This window comes from Leucopleurus acutus (genome assembly GCF_964270905.1).
Source record: "Leucopleurus acutus genome assembly, chromosome: 16".
Classification (NCBI taxonomy): domain Eukaryota; kingdom Metazoa; phylum Chordata; class Mammalia; order Artiodactyla; family Delphinidae; genus Leucopleurus; species Leucopleurus acutus.
In genome coordinates, this window is record NC_139158.1 from 16,949,975 (window position 1) to 16,972,456 (window position 22,482).

General features: G+C 48.5%; 1 protein-coding gene across 5 annotated transcripts in view; it reads left to right on the forward strand.

The window, feature by feature from the left end:
* The window catches only part of GSG1L (GSG1 like), a gene marked incomplete at its 5' end in the record, with an annotated part of 219,725 nt that overhangs the window by 35,907 nt on the left and 161,336 nt on the right, over positions 1 to 22,482 (forward strand). The gene's annotated exons all lie outside the window — the stretch shown is intronic.

Consider the following 22,482-nt stretch of genomic DNA (forward strand, 5'->3'; position numbering starts at 1 on the left):
CCCGATGCAGCCAGATAATAGAATTAAAAAATATGTAGCTTTATATATTAGTGTATGTAAAGGAGGGGAGAGAGTTTACATGCTAGCCACTCTCCTATTTTACAGTTGGGGAAACTGGCAGTCAGAGAAGTTCAGAAATTTGCCTAGTATAGGGGTTCTCGGCTGCATGCGGGGGCTGCTACTGGCATCCAGTGGGTCAGGGCCAGGGATGCTGCTAAACATCTTACAGTGCACAGGACAGTCCTAACAACAGAGAATTATCTAGCACCATATGTCAATAGTGCGGAGGCTATGAAACCCTGGCCTGGTATCACCCTGCTAAGATCTCCTGGAGTCCTAACCCTGCCTTTGTTGCCACGCCAGTCCTGCGTGGGCACCCTGTGAGCCTCAGTTTCTGATCTCAAAGATGGGCCCATGCTTAGAGCTGAGATGTTACCACTGTTTTTCTGTGTTGCACACTCCCTGGAGAAAGTGATGAAAGCTATGGGCCTTCTCTCTTCAACAATTTGACAGTATTTTCCCTTCTCAATATACTCTTTTAGAGTCTGCTTTTCCATCATTGTCATAAATGTTTCTCCACATTTCTGCAGTCTTAATAATGATCATTATTAAGTGCTTCATACTACTCCGTCCTATTCACAAAGTAGTATTTCCTGAGTCCTTCCTGTGTTGCTGGGCATTTATTTTATTTTTAGTTTTTGGATTCCTTGTAGTTTAACACCACAATGATTATCTTCTTGAATAGAACATTTTTGTTTGTGGAATCATTTCCTTAGGACAATTTCCCAAGAGTATTTCTCTTTCTCTCCCTCTCCCTGTTTTCTTTTTCTCTTCTCTCCCTCCCTTCTTTCCTTCCTTGTTTTATTTGATTTAATGAAACATTTTGGAATAATAATATATGCACATGATTTCAAATTCAAAGGCATTAAACAATGCACAGTAAAAAGTCTCCTTGTTCCCAGCCACCCACTTCCTCTCCCAGGGGTGACCTCTGGTAGCACTTTTCAGGTATTTGTATATATTCATGTCTTATAAATGGGGTCACGCTCTGCCCACTGTTCTGCTTGTGGGCTTGTGTGGGAGCAGATCTCCTTTGGACGGGAGGGGAGGCAGAGAAGGCCTCTCTAAGGAGGTGACATTTGAGTGGAAGCCTAGAAGATGGTAAGAATGGAAGGAAGAGTGGTATAGGAAGATGAGGCAGCAAGTGCAAAGGCCCTGGGGTAGGAATGGGCTGGCAGATTGCAAGACCTCGAAGGAGGTCAGTGGGGCTGTTGCAGAACAAGAAAGGTCAAATTGCTTGGGAGAGAACTGGTCATACAGAGCCTTGTTGGCAGTGGTATAAAATTTGGACTTTATGCTAAATACACTGGGATGCCTTTGAGGGCTTTTAAGCAGAGAGGTGAAAGGATATGATTTGCATTGAACAAAAGAGCATTTTGACTGATGAGTGGAGACTATTGGGTAGAGGCAGGAATAGGAGACTTAACAGGTGATGGGCCAGGTGAGAGATGCTGGTGGCTTGGCCTCAGGGGGAGGTGGAGAGAACTAGATGGATTCAGGGTATAGCTTGATGATACAGCCAACAGGATCAACTGACAAATCGGATGTGGAGTGAGGGAAAGGAGGCACTGAGGACAACTCCTAGACTTTTGTTCTACACACATGATTGTGTCCACTATTGGGATGGAGAAGACTGAAGTGGGAACAGATTTTTGTTTTTATTATTTATTATTAATTTATTTAGCAGGAGGGGAGGGAATCTTGAGTTCAGACTGGCCGTGTTAAGTGTATTGTGTCTGTGTGACAGCGCAGAGGCCATGTCAAGTAGAGGGGGCATGGTAGGGGCGATAGGGTGAGGAAGGGAGATGGCGGGGAGGATGGGTTGAGGTTACCTGGGAGTGCTTAGTGCATACATCAGTGTAGGAATCTATTCGTTTCACCCTAACTATACCAGCTCTGTATGTTATCATTCATGGTTTTTTTTGTTTTGTTTTGTTTTGTTTTTTGTGGTACGCGGCCCTCACCGCTGTGGCCTCTCCCGTGCGGAGCACAGGCTCCGGACGCGCAGGCTCAGCGGCCATGGCTCACGGGCCCAGCCGCTCCACGGCACGTGGGATCCTCCCAGACCGGGGCACGAACCCGCGTCCCCTGCGTTGGCAGGCGGACTCTCAACCACTGCGCCACCAGGGAAGCCCATCATTCATGTTTTTTATTTTGTAACTTTCTAATTTTCCAAAGCAAACGTGGCCTGTAGTGAATTTAAAGACATCGGTTGGATGCTTGTATTTGGATTTTAGGAACTCTCTTACTTGTTTCAGTAGCTTTACCTAATCTATGGGAGAATCAAATCTGCTGGATACCCAAATTAAGAAAAGAAGTGTGTTTCTCATTGAGTTCATGCGTCTCCAGCCATTTCCACCCTGAAAGCCAGGGGTGCTCACTGGAGAGGAACCTTCTGGTATAGAGCTGGAGCTGTCTCTTCTCTTTCCTGTGTATCTTGAAAACCCAAGAGACGCGGCTCCCTGCTGATCGTGGCATAATACATTCTCGTTGCTTTTTCATTATAAATCCTAATATTCTCTATTTCTAGATTATTTTCCTTTCCAGCAGGGTTGTAATTCCTGTCAAGGCTCAAAAAGCCCCAGGATGCAGTTTTTTCCCCCTGTGACGTCAAGGCTCTCCTTGGAGGGGCTGCTGATGGAAATTGGCACGGAGTTCACCTTCTGTGCTCTGCACATCCAGAAAGCGAGTCTCGTATTTACGTTAACATTTACGTAAGGTAGCATTAACCGATTCATCAGGCAGCTATTTATAGAGCACCATCCGTGTGCTGGGGTCACAACTGTGCTTATCTCTCAGGTCACCTCAGCTTGCTACAAAGAATCTAGGATCTTAAAGTAGGCAGGAAATTAAGGTCACCCCTCTGGTGAAGCCTCTTATGAATGTCCAAATGGACACATCCATTTGGAACCTAGAGGGGCCTCATGTTCTTGGACACCTTGCTTTGGGAAAGTTAATGGATGAGCTCAAGCAATGATGCTCATACTAATGAACCACTACAGCATGGCCTGTGCACAGTTACCATAAAGGACGGGGCTGAATCCCATCCCTTTCCCAGTCCTGAGTTCCTGGTATGGGAATTGAGATACAAAAATGAATAAGGCAACTTGTTTGGCCACAAGTGACAGAACTCAAACTAGTTGAAACAAAAAGACTTTGGGAAAAAGAGGCTTAAGCAAACAAGATTTTATTGGCTCACGCAAGGGAAAAGATACGGCTTCAGGCTCGGTTAGGTCCAGGTGCTCATATGATGTCAACGGGATTCAGTGTCTCTCTTTCTCTCCACTTCCCTTTGTTTCTCCTTCTGTTTCTGTTTTTTTTTTTTCCTCTCCATTTCAGAATTCTTTTTTTTTGTTGGATTCACTCTATGGTAGCCCCCAACAGCTCCATGTGTTTATTCCCCCCAGTTTAGCACCAGTAAACCTCCCAGGCAGGGCTCGTTAGCCAGGTTTGGGTCACTTGACATCACTAACCCTGCCATTGTGAAGAATGTGGCCCTGATAGTCTAGGCCTGGGTCACTGGCTCACCGCTGGAATGAGGGGTGGAGTCAGCCCCAACAGAATCTCACACACTGAGGGTGGTGGTGCCCCAAGGAGAGTCAAGATGCCGCTACCAGAGTTGGGGAGCATGGGTGCTGGGCCGGCAGAACCACAGACAAGCACCTTGCTACATCTTTCTTCAAAGAGCTTCTCCATGCCTCTGTGTCTTTTGCAAGCACTTCCCTTCTGAAATGGCCCCCACCCAGTCCTCCTGGAAAAGTCCTTCCTCCTCTTGCTTCGAGGTTGTGCAAGCAAGGCTCCCTCCATCTGTGACCTGGTTGGTGTGCCTCGTCTTGCCCTGTTTTCTGTCCCCCCCCAGCTCACAGAGAAGTGCGGAGTCATCTCTCCGCCCACACCCTGTCATAATTACCTGTTCACCGGTGAAAGTGCGGTATGCATGAGGGGAGCCCCGGTGCAGTCAAGCCACTGTGAGTCGTCTAGGGGTCGCCCACACGTCCTTTGAGCCTCATTCAAAGTCAACGCTGCTTCCCTGATGAAGCTTCCTTGGCCCCTGGAGGTGGGGTTAGCTGCTCCCGCTTTTTGCCCCCATCACTGAGGTATCGAGAGGGGCTGGGAATTAGACTGCACCAGGTTACTACCTGCCAGGCCCACCTCTGGCTCAAGGAGGGCCCCAGAGACCTACAGTGAGGCAGACAGATACTGAGACTGACCCATCATAGGTAGGCTGCCTGGAGGACAGGCCACTCCAGGTAACTGAGAATTCTGGTGAGAGGCCAGAGCTCTTGGTCGCAACCATTCTTGAAAATCCATTTGAGATAAATCAGTGCCCCTTGGGGCTGGGCTGTGCTGAACTGCACGATGGATGCCTTTTGGGGATCTTTGACCTTGACCAACCTTACCTGCAGCCTCTTGAACACAAGCCTTCCTTGCATGGGTCTGGGTGTGTAGCTGGCATAGGAGACTGGGGAGAAGGCAGACTCGCAGAGGGCATACTCCAGAAGTTGTTTCAAAAAGTACATTTTAGGGAGCGACCAAGTGGTGCCAGGCCAGGTGTATGAGTCCGTCAGTCCTTCCTTTGCCCAAGCTGGAGACCCGCCCCGGAGGCCGCCGGCACTTAAAGGAAGTACGTTTCAATTTGAACTTCTTTCTCACAGCCGACATTCTCTGCCAAATTCTCCCTCAGGACAGCACAACCAATACACACACACACACACACGCTCAGGACAGCACAACCAATACACACACACACACACACACACACGCTCAGGACAGCACAACCAATACACACACACACACACACACACACACACGCTCAGGACAGCACAACCAATACACACACACACACACGCTCAGGACAGCACAACCAATACACACACACACACACACACACGCTCAGGACAGCACAACCAATACACACACACACACACACACACACACACACACGCTCAGGACAGCACAACCAATACACACACACACACACGCTCAGGACAGCACAACCAATACACACACACACACACACACACGCTCAGGACAGCACAACCAATACACACACACACACACACACACACACACACACGCTCAGGACAGCACAACCAATACACACACACACACACGCTCAGGACAGCACAACCAATACACACACACACACACACACACACACACGCTCAGGACAGCACAACCAATACACACACACACACACACACACGCTCAGGACAGCACAACCAATACACACACACACACACACACACACACACGCTCAGGACAGCACAACCAATACACACACACACACACACTCAGGACAGCACAACCAATACACACACACACACACACACACACGCTCAGGACAGCACAACCAATACACACACACACACACACACACACACACACGCTCAGGACAGCACAACCAATACACACACACACACACACACACACACACACGCTCAGGACAGCACAACCAATACACACACACACACACACACACACGCTCAGGACAGCACAACCAATACACACACACACACACACACACACACGCTCAGGACAGCACAACCAATACACACACACACACACACACACACACACACACGCTCAGGACAGCACAACCAATACACACACACACACACACACGCTCAGGACAGCACAACCAATACACACACACACACACACACACACACACGCTCAGGACAGCACAACCAATACACACACACACACACACACGCACACACGCTCAGGACAGCACAACCAATACACACACACACACACACACACACACACACACGCTCAGGACAGCACAACCAATACACACACACACACACACACACACACACACACACACGCTCAGGACAGCACAACCAATACACACACACACACACACACACACACACACACACACGCTCAGGACAGCACAACCAATACACACACACACACACACACACACACACGCTCAGGACAGCACAACCAATACACACACACACACACACACACACACACACGCTCAGGACAGCACAACCAATACACACACACACACACACACGCTCAGGACAGCACAACCAATACACACACACACACACGCTCAGGACAGCACAACCAATACACACACACACACACACACACACGCTCAGGACAGCACAACCAATACACACACACACACACACACACACACACACGCTCAGGACAGCACAACCAATACACACACACACACACACACACACACACACACACACACGCTCAGGACAGCACAACCAATACACACACACACACACGCTCAGGACAGCACAACCAATACACACACACACACACACACACACACGCTCAGGACAGCACAACCAATACACACACACACACACACACACACGCTCAGGACAGCACAACCAATACACACACACACACACACACACACGCTCAGGACAGCACAACCAATACACACACACACACACACACACACACACACACGCTCAGGACAGCACAACCAATACACACACACACACACACTCAGGACAGCACAACCAATACACACACACACACACACACACACACGCTCAGGACAGCACAACCAATACACACACACACACACACACACACACACACACACACGCTCAGGACAGCACAACCAATACACACACACACACACACACGCTCAGGACAGCACAACCAATACACACACACACACACACGCTCAGGACAGCACAACCAATACACACACACACACACACACACACGCTCAGGACAGCACAACCAATACACACACACACACACACACACACACACACACGCTCAGGACAGCACAACCAATACACACACACACACACACACACACACACACACGCTCAGGACAGCACAACCAATACACACACACACACACACACACACACACACGCTCAGGACAGCACAACCAATACACACACACACACACACACACACGCTCAGGACAGCACAACCAATACACACACACACACACACACGCTCAGGACAGCACAACCAATACACACACACACACACACACACGCTCAGGACAGCACAACCAATACACACACACACACACACGCTCAGGACAGCACAACCAATACACACACACACACACACACACACACGCTCAGGACAGCACAACCAATACACACACACACACACACACACACACACGCTCAGGACAGCACAACCAATACACACACACACACACACACACACACACACACACGCTCAGGACAGCACAACCAATACACACACACACACACGCTCAGGACAGCACAACCAATACACACACACACACACACACGCTCAGGACAGCACAACCAATACACACACACACACACACACACACACACACACACGCTCAGGACAGCACAACCAATACACACACACACACACGCTCAGGACAGCACAACCAATACACACACACACACACACACACACGCTCAGGACAGCACAACCAATACACACACACACACACACACGCTCAGGACAGCACAACCAATACACACACACACACACACGCTCAGGACAGCACAACCAATACACACACACACACACACGCTCAGGACAGCACAACCAATACACACACACACACACGCTCAGGACAGCACAACCAATACACACACACACACACACGCTCAGGACAGCACAACCAATACACACACACACACACACACACACGCACGCTCAGGACAGCACAACCAATACACACACACACACACACACACACGCTCAGGACAGCACAACCAATACACACACACACTGACACACACACACACATACACACACACGCTCCCTGTGCCTTGAGGGTTTTGGGTATTGGGATCTAGTACCAGAGTAAGATTCTGACCCAGCCAAGAGTTGCATCCTAAAATTTCAGTTTCATCACCCATCCCTCCTCCATCCATTTATCCATCCATTATACATCCATCACTCATAAATACATCACCCACTCATTCACCACCCATCCATTCATCCATCCATCTTTCATCCATCTACTGTACATCCACCACCCATCAATCCTTCATCCTTCCATCTATCCATCACTACCCATCCATTCATCCATCCACAGTCCATGTATCCATCATCCATCCCTCCATCCGTCCATCCATGCCCCCATACTCCCACACATCCAGTTCTCCATTTATCCACAATCCATCCATATAACAAATATCTGTTGCTGTCTCTGCTGATCTGGGCATTGCCTTAGGCAGTGAGCTCCCCAGATGGGTAAGAAGATCCCTGCCCTGAAAGAGCAAGAGACAGATACAAAAACAAAGAAAATTCAGAAAGTTACAGGTGCTCCCATCTCACCTTAGTGTCAGCCATTTACTTTGTGCTAATGATTCCTAGGTGTAATTAATACACTTGTACTCAAATAATAAAAACGGCATCAGTTCACGTTTATTCAGTTCTTTACACGGTGCTTTCTCATGTATGGCCTCGTTTGTTTCTTAGGACCATTCTTTGGGGGTGGGTATTGTTATGTCTGTTTCTCAGATGAGGAAACTGAGGCCCAGAGAGGGCAGAGAACTGCCCGAGGACCCTCACCTTGGTACTCAGACACGGGCCTTTGGCTTCTGATCGCATGCTGTGAGTCAAGGCACTTTCTGCAGCTCCACTCACTGCGGGTTGAGAATCTGTCCACCAGCTGATGCAGGCTGTGTGACATCTGGTGGTGTCACAGAAGGCTGCTGGTGGGGACCAGTGCCCTGCCATCCATCACCCTCTGAAACTTACCTGGGCTGGGAATGAGAGCCTGGCAGACCGTGGGTCACTTCCACAGGCTCCGAGAGCTCCCTGAAGCCGAGGCCTCCCGTCTCTAACTACTGCCTTTCTGGCTACCAGGAGCCATAGTACCTCTAAGAGAGGGAATTCCTGCATCTTCTGGAGGCATATAGCATAGAGGTTAAGCATAGGGCCTATTAGATAGTAATAAATCCCCTTTAGATAGTATGGTCGGCTTTTGAGCCTCAGGCTGGCTCTCTCTGCGCAAGTACTAGAGAGGCATTAAAGACACGTCAGCACTAAGCTGGGACTTTCTCCTTGGTATTAATAGAAGGACAGGAGGAGCATTGAAAAGGGAATAATTTTCTTTCTCTGAGAGTTAAAAGCTTGGGCTCTGAGGCAAAACCGCCTGGGATGTATATTCTTGGGCATGCAATGAGTGCTAGAGCTCATTAATATTAGTCTTGTCATGACCATGGACAGAGTTTAAAAGCCACAGGCAGCATAATGTGGTAGAGAGTTTACATTCTGGAATCCTATAGGCTGATGTTCCAGTCCTGGCTTTGTCACCTTTGCCACTTTGCAGGGTGAGCCTCAGTTTACTCACCTGCAGGATCAGGATGAAAATAATAATAAAAAAACCCAGTTAACGATAGGGACTGTTTGCTACGTGCCTGGCACTGTTGTAGGCAATCCACATTTAATAACTCACTTGGCCTTCACAGCCCTTCGAGGTAGGGATGACCGTCATCCCCATTGGACAGATAAGGAAACGGAGGCATCAAGAAGTGCATACCTTGCCCAAAGCCCTACAGCCAGTACTTGGTGAAGGTGGGACTCAAGCCCAGGCCGTCTGGCTCCCGAGTTCCTCATGGGCTTATTTAGAAAGATCAGTGAGATGACACATGTGTATCAGCTGAATGTCTGGCACATAGTAGGGCAGAATAAATGGAGGTGATAACTGCTGCTGATGGCATTACTTGAGACTCTTTCCACTTCTGATGATGGAAACCCTAGTAGCTTAAGCAAAGCAAAGAAATTTATTTGCTCTTATAAGTGACAAAGGCATCAGGTTCAACCTGATGGGACCCGGGGTCCCCCAAAATCATAAAAGGCTCTTCCATTTCTTAGATGACTCTATATTGGTCACATCCAGTATGTTAGCCACTAGCGACCTATGGCTATAAGATTGAAATGCAAAATGAATTAAAATAAAATAAAATTTAAATTAAACCCAAAAGAAAATGTAAACTTCAGTAACTCATCTGCACCAGCCACAGTCACATGTGGGCAGCGCAGAACATTTCCACCATTGCTGCCATATTGGACTGTGCTGCTTTCTGTGGGGATTGGTGTGGACACTTGTAAGCCCTGCACTCACACCCTACCTGCTTAGCAGCCCCAGAGAGAAGAGAACATCTTTCCTGGTAGCCCTGGTGGAAAGGTCTCAGGGAGAGCTCTCATTGACCTGTTTACACCACATTTCCATTCCTCAACCAATCATCGTGGCCTGGGGGTGTGAATGGGATACTCCGATTGGCTGGCCTAATTCCTCTGCCTACCCAGTGGTGGGGATGATTAGGTCTGCTCACACCACATGGAATATATTTCCGGAGTGGAGGAGAGGGGAAGCTGGAGAGTGAAAAAATAACATACTGCGCTTGATAGTATTATTTATTCACAATTATTCATTTCCTCTCCACCATTACCATGTGTCCCTGGAGGCCCTGTGTACTTCCTACCACCGTTGACTTTGGAATGGTCACGTGACTTGCTTTGGCCATTGACATGTGAGCTGATGTGATGTCTGCCATATCCAGGCATGGCAAGCCTCTGTCCTCCCTTAGCTTCAGACCCCTGTCATGAGAACACAGAGCCCCAGATAGTGGCTGTTTCTTCTGCCTGGTCCCAGAGAGAGGACACGCAGAGCCCAGTGCAGCCACGCCCAGCTGAGCCCAGCTGAACCTGCTTGAGCTGTGGCCAACCTGCTGCCCTTGTGTAACAAGCATAAGAAATAAATGTTTGGTACTGAAAGCAGCTGAGATTTTAGGACTCTTCATCATTGCAGCAAAAGCTGCCTCATACCCATCCTGACCCTCTTCCTTCTTACCATCCTGCTTCCTGCTCTCATCCACTGGGATCTGAAGCCTGCGGCAGCATCAGACTCCAGTGAGGACCAAACTCAGGCCAGGGCAGAAGGGGCTCCTCTCCTGGTTTCTCTTGAGCTTGCTGCCGCAGAACCATTTACTGAGCTCCTGCCGTTACGCCGGGGGCTGGAATTGGAAGATCTTACAAGATTCAGCCCCTGCCCTCCAGGTGCTCACAACTGGAAGGGAGAGTGATTGGCAAGCAAGTGACGAAGGTGCAGCAGGACCAGGGAGGGCTGTGGTAGACCCAGGCCCAAGACGACCTGGGAGCTTGGCTGGCCTTGGACCTGGAGCGCCGTGTTTGTCTGATCAATTTCTTTAAAAATGACCCTGGCATAGAAGTGTGGTCCTACAAGTGCAGGTGGTCCAGCGAGACTGAAGGCCTCTAGAGATCTTCCTTCTGTGGCAAGGAGCATCCTTCCCCAGCTCATTATCCTCCATGCAGCACCTGCCGTGGTATGTCTCTGCCTTGGCTGTCGGTCACATTTTACCCTGCTGTAGCCCTTGGGGCCATCAGAATGACAGGCACATCACGCCTAACTGTCAGCGCTCTCCTGTCCTAACACACTGTTCTCTGACTTCAGACCTCACTGGTCCTAATTATAAAAGGACAGGCAAGGATGAGGGTCCCCCCCCTTTCATAGGGTCCTAGAGGAAGGCCAGGCACTCTCTCTCTCTCTCTCTCTCTCTCTCTCAGTCACGTATTCATTAATTTATCAGACAGATAGATAACCAATTATGTCCAGTTGTGGGGTGGCGGTTCCAGGGAGAATAAGACCCAGTTAGTCCTTCTAGCCTGAGACAGGTGTGCGAGGGCCTGGGGGAGCCAGGGAGGTGGCATTTGAGCTGGGTCTAGGAGGATGGGTGAGATTGACAAAGCAGAGAGCATTTTAGGCAGAAAGAAAAGCACAAAGACATGGAGGTTGGGGCGGCCCTTTAGAGGTGGGGCTCCAGTCCTCCCAAGCCCTCCCCTCCTGGGAGTTCCCGTATGGGGAGTGTCAAGCTCTCCCATCACCTTGGCTTCTCGCCTCCTTCCCTGCTGATGTGGCTCGCCAGCAGCTCCATGGCAGGCACAGGACACAGCAACTCCTGGTTCATTTGCACTTACTGGAACTCCAGCTTTTCTTACATGGGCTGTTGGGGGAACACGACTCATTCCTCTCAGTCCTGCAAGGTTTGCTTTCAGGACCTTTGCATGGGGACTTTCTCTTGGTCCTAGGAGAGGAGGTCTTGTTACAGACACCGTCAGAATGGCCTGAGCCCCCAAGTGGGGAATCAGGTGGCCGTGATCCTAACACTCCCATTTATCAAGCACCTGCTTGAAAATGCACTTTCAGGGCTCTTGCAGCACACGGCAGGCTCTGGCGAAATCGAGAAAGCCTCCTGCTTGGGCATGGAGGATGGGTTTGACTGAAGCCCCACTCACAGCCTCAGGTAAATGTCCTTGTTTGTGCACAACCTGAACAACTGTGCTTGGCAGCCCTGGGCCCTGTCTAGTCACTATCTCATTTAATCCTCATAATAGTGCTAGGAGGTCGTATATGCTGTTTTCATTCCTGTTTCACAGTCAAGGAAGCTGAGTCTTTGAGAGCTTCAGGAATTTGTTTAAGGTCACTTAGTCGGCAAGTGTGGGAGTCGCTTCACACCCAGGCATCTCCGACTGCAGGTCCTGTCCTCTCTGCCACTGTTCACCGTCTCCTGCTGCCAGCTGCTCAGGCCTCCAGTCTGATGGGCTCTTAGCTGATTTTCCAATAATTCTCCCTTGCTGCTCTGGGGCCTGTTATCATTCATTATTGCGTTTTGTAGCTTCATAGATTGTTTTATTTTTTACTCTCAGTGGCTTGTTGCTCGGGAGCAGCTGAGAACCTCGTGTTCCCATGCTCTAAATGCATCGTGTCAGATGCAAGTTTATCTAATTTACTATCAGAGTTGGTGGCGGCACCTTGTCAATTCCATTTCGAGCTCATTTCCTCCCCGATGATTTCCATGCAGGTGGTGGTCTACCTGCCAGCCCCCGGTCCAGGCTCCCCATGCATCTCACCTGGTTGTGACCTTGGGGACATCAGGTTGCCTTTAGCCCCTCGGTAGGGGTATCCATGGCATGTCTCAAGAGCACCTGTTCTTTAAGGATCAAAACCCCACATCTTGGCAAGAGCTTGGGTTTGGAGGCAAAAGATCTGAATTCAAGTCCCTGTGTTGCAACTTCCTTGCTGTGTGGTCTCAGGCAAATCGCTTAAGTTCTCTGAGCCTCTGTTTCTTCATCTGTGAAATGGACAATTAGGAGGCACTATTTTCCTTCCCCCAAATGGCCACAAAATGGAGCACTCTGAGGATATCATGAGTTGGTAAGGATGAAGGAACATGGGAATCCTCACATGATGCTGGGGGGAGAGGAACCAGTACAACCATGATGAACACTATTTTGGCAACGTTTATTAAAACTATCAATGTTCTTACCTTTTGCCACAGCAATTCCAACTGCTGGGGTCATCCCTAAGGAAACGCCCATGTCCACAAAGATGTTCACTGCCGTCTTGTTCATATTAGAAACACACCAAATATTCATCAGGGGATGGCTAAGTGAATTGTGGAATATCCACTCTGTAGTGTATACTGCAGCTGTTAAAAAAGAATGAAGTAAATTTTCAGGTGACAGATGGATAGACTTATTGGTGAGTGAACAGAAGCAGCGTTTAGAAAGATAGAACGAGAAATTTGCTATAAAACAGAAGTAGAGAACACATAGTTTCTTAAACTAAGCCTTTTAAAACTGTGAATTGTACTTATAGAAAGGTACACAAAACGAAAACGCCCCGTTTAATAATTTATCTCAAAGCCAACACCGTGGAACCATCTCGGAGGTCAAAATAGAACATTGCCACCACCCCAGAAGCTCCTCTCATACCTCTGCAATGACCCCCACCTTTACCTTGAGAAGTACCCACTGCCCTGGCATTTCTGGTGGTCACTGCCTTGATTCACTTGACAATTTGGCCCCCTAAGCCTACAACCCTAACACCACAGTATAATTTTGCCTATGTTTTATATTTACATGAAAGGAGTCACACAGTGGATTCTGTTGTGACTGGTGTCCTGCTCAACATTATTTCGTGAGACTTCACCACATAGCTGTTCTGCTGTGTAGTTTTGGGGGGACATAAACGTGAATATAAATGACTAGAAAAAAAGATCTGGAAAGGTACCCACCAAACTGATGATGTCGGTTTGGGAGAGGGACCTGGAGGTAGGGATGGGAGTGTTCTAAGGAGATTTAGGGATCTTATCTTCTAATTGATTTTTTTTTGGAAAGAGGAATGCATTGATGCATTACTTGGCTAATTACATTTTAATAGAAAGAATAAAATGGAGAGAATATTATGTGTTTGCCAGAGTGGTTGGGAAGTGAAATGAATGAATATAGGTAACACTGGGGACACAGAGCAGGCACTCAGAGAAAGGGAGACGAATACAGTTAAACACAAGCTGGATCTCATTTGGAAACAGCCAGAGGGGCAGTATAGTGGAGTGGTTAGTTGCAGGGGCTCAAGATGGCCTGGGTTCAAATCCTGGCTCCACTACTTGCCAGTTAAAATAAATAAGCAGAAGTTTATTTAACTTGTGTCTCCCTCCCTGAGTTTCACCACCTGTAATAGTTATCTATTGCTGCCTAACAAATCACGTCCAAAACCTAGTGGCTCAAAATAACAATAATTGTGAACTCTCTCTCTGGGATTCTATGGGTTAGGAATCCGGGAGCAGTTTCATGGGCGGTTCTGAGTGGGGGTTTCTCATGAGATTGCAGTAGATGAGGGTTGGGGCTGACGTCACTGAGGCTTTCTTGGGGCTGGAGAGTTGCCCTGCAAGGGGGCTCACTGTCTCGTTGCCAGGCTGGCACTGGCCAGTGGGCTCCTCTCCACATGCCTCTTGCCATGGGGCTGCTTGAGAGCCCTTACAACATGGCGGCTGGCTTCCCCCAGAGCAAGTGGTCCAGAAACCAAGTCAGAAGTTGCAGTGCCTTTTGTGACCTGGCCTTGGATGTCACACACTGCCCCTTCTGTAGTAGTCCATTATCCCTGGTTCATGCACAAGGGTGTGTAGAGCAGGAGGTAAGGCTCCCTGGAGTCATGCAGGGGGCTGGTTACCACGTCCCATCTGAAATAGGGATAGTAGTACCCGCCTCCTAGGGTTTTTGTGAGGATTAAGTGAATGAATCTGGGTAAAAGCACTTAGAACAGTGGCTGACACGATAAGCTTCATGGGAGCCCTCGTTGCCATTATTATTTCAGACATGCTGCCAAGTGCATCACCTTCATGAATTTTTCTGGGCTTCATTTTATTTCCTAATCTTGTAACTGTAAGTCGGTGCTCGGGTTTCCTGGAATGACACACCATGTAGCAATAGTCACGAAGAGCTGTGCTTTGGAGTCACTTCCAGAGCAGCATTTGAGCCAGTGTGCAGAGATAGCACCCCGCATAGCCATTTTGCATGTCGGCTACACTGCATGGACTGATGCCCAGCGAGATGGTAGGGCTGATTTTCATCTCTTTGGGAACAAGCATTGAGTCTGACTTCAATCATTTACCGCATCAGTGCCCCAGAGCGAATGAAGGCATTGATGTGAGAGTAGACTTGTTACTTTCACCACAGAACAGGAAACTTGACTGTCTTCAGTGCTTCAGTTCAAGGATCCAAAACTCAAGTGTAAGACCAGACAGGTAACCCAAACTTGGGAAGTGGCCAAGGGCAATAAGAACCATGTGAGCGTGATGATAAACAGCAGTCAACCCCTGGCCTCAGTGTTGGAGAAACAATAGGGAGTGGTGGGGACTGCGGCAGACAGGACAACAGATGCCCTGTCTCTAGGGCCGTTGTATTTCAGGTGCCAGGCTGTCATTGTCTGCAGGACTGTAGGCCAGCACTGCCTGGATTTCTGCTCCCCCCCTCAGTGCTTTGCGGCCATGGCCTACCACTGTAGTGAACTTTTGGGCCCTTGAAGCTCAAGTTTCCAGTTGGTTTGCAACCAGTGGGTAAAGTGGCTAGTGGCCTCCCCTGACTAGCTTCTCCCTTTTCTATAGGCATTGGGGTCATCACCGTCATATACCAGAGTTCCAAATAACCAGATCATGACAGCAGGAGGACTTGCTGACTTACTTCATCATCTGATAGCGACTGTTATTGACTGACAAAGTGAGGTTTATCACTCTGAGCTGGGGTGGGGGCTGGAGAGCAAACGCTTTTCAGAGCACCCCCCCTCCCAAGAATCTCATGGAGGAAACAGACACATCTCAACCATTCGTTTTGGCGCTCTGTGGTATCCACTCCAGTTTCCACGTGAGGCATGGTTTATTTGACAGATCTGAAGGCATCAGTGGTGGGACAGATGTACTTCATTTGCCTAGAGGTGGGGGTGGGTTGGGACAGGCATTACGGTTTCCTGCCCAGTGGGCATTCCCTCTCCTTCCTTTCTATCTGACAGGAAGGCTGAAAAGGGCAGATATTTAGCCAGCCTCCCTTGTGGCTAGCAGTGTTTAAATGACCCAGTTCTGGCCAGTGAGATGTAAGTGGAACTCTGCTGGGACTTTTGGGGAAATATTTTCCCCTTGATGAAAGGATGTGGGCATATGAGGGAAGTCTTCCTTACTATCCTGGCTCCTTCCCTACTTCCTACTTCTGGTTGGGTGAAGATGTGATGTCTGGAGCTGCAGCAGCCATTGTGTGCCTCTAGGAGAATTTCAGAGAAATGCATCACTCAGCTACTTGATCAACCCTTAACCACCAACCTTCTTGTTATGAGAGATCATTGAATGCTTTATTATTTAGGCCACTTCTAGTGGAGTTTTGGATTTCAACCGAAAGCTGCATTCCTAATATTATAGGGAGTGCTTGAGCATGTTATCTGAGGCTATGGAGAATTGGCTGCCCATTAAACATCCCCAGGGTCTTGAATTTGCTCTATCCTACCCCAGGCCATTTTCTTTCTTTTTTTTTAAACTTCTAAACCTAAAAAATTGTGAAATATATCATTTATGCAAAAAGAGTGTTTAAAACGTAAGTGTATAGTCTAACGAATAATAATAAAAATACCCATATACTTACCACCTAAGTTAAGGATTAGAACATTACCAAACCTGAGATACTCTCCATCACACCCTAATTCTCCCCAGAGCTCACTACTATCCTTAACTTTATGCTAATCATTTTCTACTGTTCTTTATAGATGTTTCACCCATGTGTCCACAAACATATGATGTTTAATGATGCCTATCCTTGAATTGTATATAAACGGAAGCATTTGGGATGCTTGCTGTTCTGTCGCCATTGCCAACAGGCTGCTCTGGACATTCTTGTCCATGTCTCAGGGTACACACGGGCAAGAGTCACTCTGGGGCATATGCTTTTGAGTGGAGTTGTTGGGTCTTAGGAATGCACATGCTACCTTGGTTAGGTAATGCCAGATGCTTTTCCAAAGTGGCGTCACCCATTTACACTCCCCCAGCAGTGGCTGAATGCTCGTGTTGCTTACACCTTCACCGACGTTCGGTCCTGGGCATGTTCTCTTCTGAATGGCCCTGTGGCCAAGCAGAGTTGACCTTTGATCTTTAAAGGTGCTCTGCCCCATTTGCCATTAAATATTGGCTTTCATCCTTCTTTAAGTGATCACCTCCAAGTGATTTTGGGTGCCTTAAGGCCATTGCTTCACTCATGGCTTTATCTCTGGGTTCTGCTGATTTTAGAGTTCCCAGTAAGGGTAAAACTGATTTGACATCCTCGGTCATCAAAGCTGCCTCTGGTTCAGCTTCCCCACACATCTGCGGGAACTTCTCTTCAAGGTCAGCATCCAATTTCTCTCCCTTGGTTCTCACTATGTATTTTGAATAATCAACTCTGCAGGTGGAGGCACATTCTAGGATTCTCAGGCGTGCGGGCTGTAAGGAGGTGAGGACATGGGGCAGGCAAAGAGATTTGAAAGGATGTGAGAGGGCCCTCCCTGGCTCTAATTACCGACTTAGGCAGGTCCCCTACCCTCTCTGAGACTCAGTGTTCTCTTCTATTAAAACAGGGATGATAATATAGGATTGCTGTGGAGAGAGGGGGTGTATAAGTCCTTTAGCACAATGCCAGCATCCAGTAAGCCCTCAATGAATGTTAGCAGCCACTATTGGTCGTAGTTCTCATCCAGAGTGGTGCGGTGTGGTTGAGAAAAGTTCCAGGTATCACTGCTCTCTTGCCATAAATGCGCTCTTGTGAGACATTGTGATCTGTATAATCGTGCACTAATAAGAACAGGGCCAACGAGAAAAAAAGAGTTCAGGTAGATTGCTCAGAATCTACCGGAGCACCACAAAATCAATACCAATTCTAATAAACGCTTGAGCACGTGCAGACGCCCAGGGGCATTTGAGCCCAGCTACACACTCATTCACACGTTTCAGCCTTAAACCCTGAGGCTCCCTTTGCCTCCTGAGAGGGAGATCGTGGGGGGGCAGTGGCTTCTAATCAGGACCATTTTCACTAAAAATATGATTGAAAGGATAGCCTTCGTCATTAATTCATTGTTTCAGGAGAGGTAGTAGGAATGACTTTATAGCTTCTTCATCTCAACTTGCCATGTCCCCGCATTGCTTAATCCCGTGACAGCATGGAGGTCCTTGGAGCCGCTGATCTAGCTACTACTTATAACAAGCGAAGGCATTTCTACAGAATTCTAGTCTTTTTCTTAAGTTCTTTAAATCCTGCTAAAGATATTTTTTAAAATTGTGCTTGCTCCGGACTATTTAAAAATACTGGCGTGCTGGGGAAAATCACGTATGGGCACAATTTCCCTGTTATTTCAACATCCTTTCCCTATTCACCCATCACAGATGAAGTACCCTTGTTAAAGGAACCTGCCTTATAGCAGAAGAGACTGTGTCCTCGGAGGGTCTTTCCAGCTGCGATGTTCTAGAACAGGGGGTTGGCAAACTACAGCCTGGGGGCTAAATCCAGCCCACTGCCTGTTTTTATTTTTTGTTTTTTAATTTAAATTAAAATTTTAATTTTTCATTGTAAAAAACCATACTATAAGATTTACCATCTCAGCCATTTTTTGGCCGCGTGGCATGCGGGATCTTAGTTCCCTCACCAGGGATTGAACCCATGCCCCCTGCATTGGAAGCGTGGAGTCTTAACTGCTAGACTGCCAGGGAAGTCCCACGTCAGCCTGTTTTAATGTACAGTTCAGTAGTGATAAGTATATCCACATTGTTGTGCCCACTGCTTGTTTTTGTAAATAAAGTTGTATTGGAACACAGTCATGCCTATTCGTTTATGTATCTCATGTGGCTGCTTCTTTGCTACAACATCAGAGTTGGGTAATTGTGACAGGGACCGGATGGCCCAAAAAACCTAAAATATTTACTCTCTGGCTCTTGACCTCTGTTCTAGAATTATGAAAATGGTCCACTTCCTAGGTCAATGGCCTCTTCCTGCTCTGAGGTCCCAGGACCCCATCCCTTTCCCAGGAGGCAGGTGCAGTTGTGATAAAGGTCTGCAGCTGTGACAAAGAGGCTCTAGCATACACTGAGTACAAGTTCGCCATTGCCAGCTGGGCTGCCTCAGTTCCTCCCTGATGGCCGAGGACAGATGAGATGTGAGGAGTCACTAACTGAAGCAGCTGGGATTCATCTGGCCACCTTTTCCGTGGGTGGGCTTCCCTCTCTGAGTCACAGTCCATCCTGTACCACAGGAGACAAGGGACCCATCCTGCCTTTGATGGGATGTTGCCCAGGCCTTCCCTGTTTAGCCATGGCCTGGCCCTATGAGGTCACACTTCCTCGCTCCTGGCCCAGGCAGAGAGGGTGAGCTCCCTGCCTCTGAGACTTCTGTCTCTGGGAAACCACTAAGCTCAGACTTGACTAACTGGAAATTGATTCCTAACCTCCCTGTCCCGGAATCCCTGAGTCCCACACTCTGAGGACCAGTAGTTACACCAGGGCCTTCTTCCAGAGCTCAAGTCCTGGCCGGGCAGGGTAGGACAAGCACATTTCCAATTTGCTTTAGAAATACAGGAAAGTTTTATTATAGTGTGATAGGTATTCATCGTCAAAAGATACAATAGCCCAGTAGAACAGAGAAGTGAAAATTAAGAAAATCCTTCTTCTTCCCTTGTGCTGCGGCCCCACTTCTCAGTTTAGCCGGTATTTTCCCCATTATTTTCTCTCCATCTACAACCACGTTCTTCTGCAGAGCAATGGAAACATGGATGTATGCACTTTGCCTTCTTCTCGTAACAACAGAACTCAGGCATTTTCCCCATGTCTGCACATACGGATCTGCCTCATTGTCTTTATTAGCTGTTTAGTATTGCCACAATGGATACACACTTATCTATTTGGAATACAGACTTCCTTAAAGCCTAGTGCAAATGCCATCTTCCTCCAGGAAGTCTTCCTTGATTCCTGCAGTACAAAACGGCCACTTCCTGCTCCAAACTCCTAGAACCATGTCTCTTATTCAGGTGCTGTGTTAGTCAGGGTAAGGCTATGCTGCCGTAACAAAGAGACCCCCCCATACAGAGGCTTACAGAACGGAGAGGCTGTTTCTCTCTTAGGTAATAGTCTCGGTTGGTGGAGCAGCTCTGCCCCTGCCGGTCATTTCAGGAACTTGGTTCCGTCCAAGTCATCACTCTGCCAACACTTAGGGCACCCAGTTGTCTGCATGGTTGAAACTGGGCCACCCAGGAAGCTGGGAAAGAGTGTGGAGGAGGCCTGCCTGGCGTCTTCATCCCTGACTTGGAGTGTCGACTCGTAAACCTTTGGCAAGAGCTCTGTGTGGCCATGCCTGCTGCCCAGGAGGCTTGCGTGGCATCAGTACCATGGAAGAAAGGAAACAGGTTTTGGTGGACAACGGCTGGTCTCTGCCACAAGCCTTGAGCCTTAACCTCATGTGTGGGGTCCCCTATCGTGCTTCCCGGCTTTGGGAGTGGCAAGGCTGAGGGCATGACCCAGGACTGATCCACGTCTGCATCTTTCTTCAGTCCCACGCAGCACCTGGTGTGTGGTTGGTGCTTGGCAAACACGCAGCCAGTGCGTGGTAACGTGTTAGTCATTGAGACAGAGGGTGGTGGACTCTGAACAGAGTCTTTCACTCATTTAGCAGATATCTGTTCATGTTTGCTACGTGCCAAGCTCTGATCTGGGCCCTGGAGACGCAAAGACACAGCTGCTCTGCTCTCAAACATCATTATCATTATCCTGTTGGGTTCCTGGAAAAGGACATTCTCTTCCTACCTCAGGGCCTTTGTATATACTCTTCCTTCTTTCTGGGACTGCCTTCCCTGCAGCTCTCCTCACTGGCCTTAGCCAGCCCCTACTTTCCGTTTCTTCATAAATGCCACCTCTTCAAGGAAACTTTCTCTGACCCCCTCCCCCAGGCTAGGTTGGATCCCCCTGTTACCCACATATGGTACTTTTCCTTTGTAAATTTAATCGCAACTGCACTGAAGTAACTTTTGTTGTATAAGATTTTCTTTCGGGCTTCCTGCAGTGGTTGAGAGTCCGCCTGCCGATGCAGGGGACGTGGGTTCGTGCCCCGGTCTGGGAAGATCCCACATGCCGCGGAGCGGCTGGGCCCGTGAGCCATAGCCGCTGAGCCTGCGCGTCTGGAGCCTGTGCTCCGCAACGGGAGAGGCCGCGGCAGTGAGAGGCCCGCGTACTGCAAAAAAAAAAAAAAGAAAAGATTTTCTTTCAAGGCAGTCCTTACCGTGCGTTTGTAAGCTTCACGATGGATGACAGGTGCATTTTTGTATGCTCAGCACTTAGCAGGACACCTGGCACGATAGGTATTCTGTCTCTACTTGTTTAATCGGTATTATCACCAGTTCACCCATGAGGAAATTGAGGCTTAGAGAGGCTGAGTAACTAACCATCCCAAAGATCACACAGCTTGTGAGTTTGGGCACTGAGATTTCAGTCTGTCTGCCTCCAGAGCCCTGGCCTTCACAGCTTGATGCAATTAGAATGCCACATGATGTAATAAGGTATTAATAGGGTATGTTTAAGGGGTGGTGGGAAGGCAGAGGAGGGCATGACTGACTCAGCCTGGGGGAGAGGATGGCTGCCTGGAGGAGGCGGTGACCTTGAAGGCTTAGAAACTGTGGGTAGTTTGGAGTAGCTATCGCAACTGCATGGGAGTATAAAAGATGGAACCAAATGCAGGGCTGGTTGTGCAGGCCCTGCTTTGGGGTTCCAGGGAGTTTGGACTTAGCCGAGCTGACGGGAACTCTCAGAGGTTCGTAACCAGAGGAGCCACATGAGCCCATAGGGTCCTTTCAGAACATCACTTCAGGTCAGGGCTGCAAACCGGCCCTGGCTGGCTGACGGAGCTGGCTGGGCTCACTTAGCCTCCTTCAATGGAATTTGGGGCCAACTGTATTAGGTAGGATTTTAAGTCTGACCGCTGAGCCAAACACCCCAGCTTATATGTGATAGAAGCTTTTTTTCCTCTCTCACATAAGAGCCTGAACTAGTCAGGCATCTCAGCTCCACACTGGGGACCCAGGATTCTCCTAGATTGTCACTGTGGCATCCCCAAATACTGCCC